The 4,838-nt window shown below is 38.7% G+C and overlaps 1 pseudogene; it reads right to left on the reverse strand.

Annotated features, from left to right (window-relative positions):
- Nucleotides 1-1,559: 1,559 nt before the first annotated feature.
- Nucleotides 1,560-2,069, reverse strand: LOC102918594 (large ribosomal subunit protein uL15 pseudogene; annotated as a pseudogene).
- Between the last annotated feature and the right edge of the window lie 2,769 nt (nt 2,070-4,838).

A 4,838-nucleotide genomic window follows, 5' to 3' on the forward strand; every position in this document is an offset into this window, starting at 1 on the left:
CAGCTCTAATGGATACATCCATAACTACTGCATCTAAGGTTCAGGGAACATTGTGGAAGAGAAGGTAGAAAGATTATAAGAGCAGTAAGACCAGAAGTCTGTTGTGAGATGGTCTCCTGGAAATGACACCTCACCAATGTGGCTGCCTAAGCAAAACCTGAATAATGATAATGTCAATAGACATGCTAACTTAGAAGAGGGAGATCTCAAGGGGTTCCCACTCCTAGACAGAAAGCTAAGGACAACTAATGACTAATGAAAGAGAAAGAATTAGCCTTTCCAAGGGATGAGCTCCAAATTGGTTATCCAGTACAAAATAGTTAGCCTCAAATTATATGTACATGAGACACTTACTAAACAAACTCATCAGGTTTTAATTACATAGGTATGCAAACACATACTTTTATATATGTGTGTAACAATAATAATAAAAAAGAAGTCATCGATTTGAGAGGGAGTAGAGCATTTAAAAAATGTCAAGTTCATTACTAGGGTACTATTTTTTCCAGAGTCAAGGTAAATGAATTCATAAATTGAGTCTATCTAATAAGAAGAATAAATGACAGTGTCTTGGACTTGAATTTAGCATTGAGAGGTTCAAAATGTGTCATTTCCAGGTTATCTATGCCCCCAAATGACTTACTAATGAAAAGTGTAGGAATTGCAACATGAAGTCAGAATTGAGGTATACAGTTGCTCTGTACAGTAATTATGACATGATGGGATAAGCCTCCAAGATGGCTCACATGACAAAGACACTTGTTGACAAGCCTGAACCCTAGTGTTCAGTCTCCAGGACACATACAGAGGAGAGTGAGAAACCATCCCCATAGGTTGCTTTCTATCCCCCCCCCTCTCTCTCTCTCTCTCTCACACACACACACACACACACACACACACACACATGTGCACACACATGTATAAGCACACATATACAACAAATAAATATAATAAAGGTTGTCTTAGATTGGGCCAGAGAGATGGCTTAGTAGTAAGGAGTACTTGTTGAGTTCAGAAGTTCAAAGTTTGTTCCATAGAACCCAAGCATATCAAGTCACAACTGCCTCTAACTTCAGTTCCAGAGGGTCCAACACCCTCTTCTGTACTCCACAGACACACACATACCTGTGAACATGCACACAGAGAGATGGAAACACAAATTCAAAACAAATTAATTTTTTTTTGGTAAAAATAAAGTAAGTGGTAGATTACAACTTATTCACTTTCCTAAGCAACAAATATCTGTTCCAGATGTCATTCAGTGACAACAGACAAGCCAACATTGGTCATTTGTGGCCATGTGACAGAAAGCTACAAATGACTAAGGTTAAAGGTCACAATTGCTAACAGTCTACTTGGAGATACATAAAGCATTTCTAAACTTTAATATTTATTTCAAAGAAGCATATAATCTGTCTAATGAAGAACTAAATGTGTTAATAAAAATATTTTAAATCTCTTATTTATTCCAAAGTTGAAAAATAACTTCTTCTGCCTTCTTACAAGTGAGAAGTGGAGAATCATGAAAATTCTGATATTTGGGGAAACATTTTATACTATTCTTTTTTTTTTTTTTTTTTTTGAAAATGTTAGCACTTAATTAACCTGCCTGGGTGGCTTCAAGCCACCAGGACACAGGCACCTCCAACACCCTTTATCTTCTCTTCAGCTCTTCTGCTGAAAATTTTGGCTTTCACGATGACAGGCTGCTTAGGGAGCTTCCCCTTCCCCAGGACTTTGTAGTAGCCCGATCGCACAACATCAATGATGGGAGCAGCTCCAGTCTTGTTCTTTGCAGCATTGACGCGTGTCTGCTCACTGACCAGTGTCCACAATTTATCCAGGTTGACAGTCGGACAGAAGCTCTGGTTACTCTTTAAGTGGTAATGTCTCATACCAACTTTCCCAAAGTAACCTGGATGATATTTGTCGAAGTTGATCCTGTGGTGATGCATGCCTCCAGCATTACCGCGGCCTCCTGGGTGCTTGCGGTATTTACCGATGCGGCCGTGGCCGTGGCTCACGTGGCCCCGGAGTTTCTGGGTCTTCCTCATTCTGGATGGCATGGCTGGAGAGATGGCTCATGGGCTGGAGAGATGGCTCAGCCATTAAAGGCTAGGCTCACAACCAAAAATATACTATTCTTTTTATGTTTATGCACAGACAAGAAGTGAAGAGATGGCAAGAACAGGAGAAGGGCCATTGCTTAGAATATTTTATTAAATATATATGTTAGTGTTTAATGGCGTAAAGAGCACCACTTTCCAGGTGTGACTGAATCACTCTGCCTAAATGTACTGATATATTGCAAAATTGTTGGGACATAATGGGAAAAGAGGAATAGAGAGAGCTACAGTAAAATAGTTCTTTTTATTTTAAACTTTTAAAAATAATTAAAAGTAAAATTAACATTTTTCTTATTTTCCTCATTAAGATGTGATTCTTCCTTCATACTTTTCCATTTTCTGTGAATTCCTGCCTTCTCTAAGTAATGATGAAGATACATGTGAATCCAAAAACAACAAACTAAAACCATATGAGAGAGAGTGAAGATGCCCATACAGTAGACAGAAACTCAACGACAGTAGGCATTTGGAGCAAACAATTACTAAGAAAATGTCAGAATACTGGGCTCAGTAATCTGCAAAGAACTTTGTAGACACATGGAACATCGTCCTTGTTCTATATTTCAGCTCCTCTAATCTGGATCTCAAGAAACAGAACTGAGTTACATCAAGTTGGACACTGATAACCTGAAATGAATGCATATTTGCATGGCATAGCCAACAGACAAGTGAATGTCACCTGTCTATAGTTCGGGAATCAGCTCTAAAGCCCGGATGTTTCTCAGCTCTGATCCTGGAATGCCTCAGCTTCACTCTACAGGAAAGTTCTCTGCAGACTTTTAAAGCACGGCTGCTTGAAAACCGTCCAGCACCAACTGAATAAGAACTTTCTATGTAGTGAAATTTGAGAAGTACAGCCATGTAATGTAAAACAAATATTTTGCCTGTGATGTGTAGTTTAACTATCAATCACAAACCAGTGAGAACAAAAATAAATTTAAAAAATATGGATCTCTATGTGGATTAGACTTATAAAGAATGGTTTATGAAGGATATTGATTTATAAAGAATGGTTTGTGAAGGATATTGATGCAAGAGGCAGGGATCTTGTTCTTTTTTTAAGTATTTTTTTCTTTTCTTCTTTTTTCTTTATTAACAAATTTTTTCTTCATTCTTCATACCAACCACATATTCTCCTCTCCTCCCTCCTCCCTCCCCCCCCAGCTTTTCCCCCTCCAACCCACCTCCCATTCCCTCCTCCGAAAAGGCAAGACCTCCCATGGGGAATCAGCAGAGCCTGATACATTCAATACAGGCAGGTCCAAGCCCCTCCCCCTGCATCAAGGCTATGCAAGGTGTCCTGCCATAGGCAATGGGCTCCAAAAAGCCAGCTCATGCCCCAGGGACTGATCCTGATGCCACTGCCAGGGAGCCCCTCAAGTAGACCAAGCTATACACTTGTCTCGCTTATGCAGAAGGCCCAATCCAGTACCATGGAGGCTCCACAGTTGTTGGTTCAAAGTTTATGAGTTCCCACCAGCTTGGTTTGATTGTCTCTGTAGGTTTCCTCATCATGATCTTGATGCCCCTCTCTCATAGACTCCCTCTTCCCTCTCTTCAGTTGGACTCCTGGAGCTTGGCCTGGTGCTTGGCTGTGGATCTCTGCATCTGCTTCCATCAATTACTGGATGAAAGCTCTGTGATGACAGGGTATTCACCATTCTGATTACTGGGTAAGCCAGTTCAGGCTCCATCTCCACTATTGCTAGTATTCTAATCTAATTCAAACATGGTATGTACTCACTCATAAGTGGATATTAGATGTAAAGCAAAGGATAATCAGACTACAACCCACAGCTCCAGAGAAGCTAGCTAACAAGGGATCTTATTCTTAAGGATCATAATGAAAGTGAAGAAACAAGGTGTGTGTGATGGACAACAGTCATTTCCTACCATCCTATGAATTCAGTTGTTGAAATAACAATTTGCAGTGGTCTGACCAAGGCTTGCTCTGAGGAGGAAAATGTGACTGGATTATTTAGTAATTAGGTCACTTTATGAAGAGATCAGTAGGCAAGTATTGAGGCTTACTCCAAGTGAGTTTTAAATGCACAAAATATCATTTTTACTGAAGCAATGTCTTAAATTATACAATGTGTTGTGTGCCAATATAGATGATGAAAAACTTCAAGCCACAAAGTCTGCCATTTTGACAGAATTTAATGTTTTAAATAAATAACATGGCAAAATTAAATTATTGCCATGTATAGTTGTCATTATTTGCTTTGGTGATTAAAGAGAAATAATCCATGCATAAAAATGTTAACAATTACTACTGCTTTATACAATTCAGAATTTGCTTCTTTTCTTCTTTGCATTTGGGTCCAGTGTATAAAATCCACAGATACAGAGTGGCTGGGTGCCATGGTTCCAGCACCAAACCAACGCATTTGAATCTTGAATCTTCTGTTTCCCTTTTGACCTTTGGTAGGAAACTTAACTTCCCTTCATTTTGTTGTCTTTCATATATAAAAATAAGATAACAAAGCAAGTTTCTTTAAAATTTATTGACAGTCATATATAACACCAGATAAATGTGAAACTAAAACAGCACTTTGTATGATGTAGTCTCAATAGTGTACACTATCATCACTGATTATCTTAGAAACCTTACATTTTGGTAAATAGTACTAGTATTGATGAACAGCACCAACTAATACTTTCATGTATACCCACAGAAAAAAAAATTTAAGGTTGCTTGAATTAAATATT

This window comes from Peromyscus maniculatus, chromosome 3, assembly GCF_049852395.1.
Source record: "Peromyscus maniculatus bairdii isolate BWxNUB_F1_BW_parent chromosome 3, HU_Pman_BW_mat_3.1, whole genome shotgun sequence".
In the NCBI taxonomy this organism is placed as follows: Eukaryota; Metazoa; Chordata; class Mammalia; order Rodentia; family Cricetidae; genus Peromyscus; species Peromyscus maniculatus.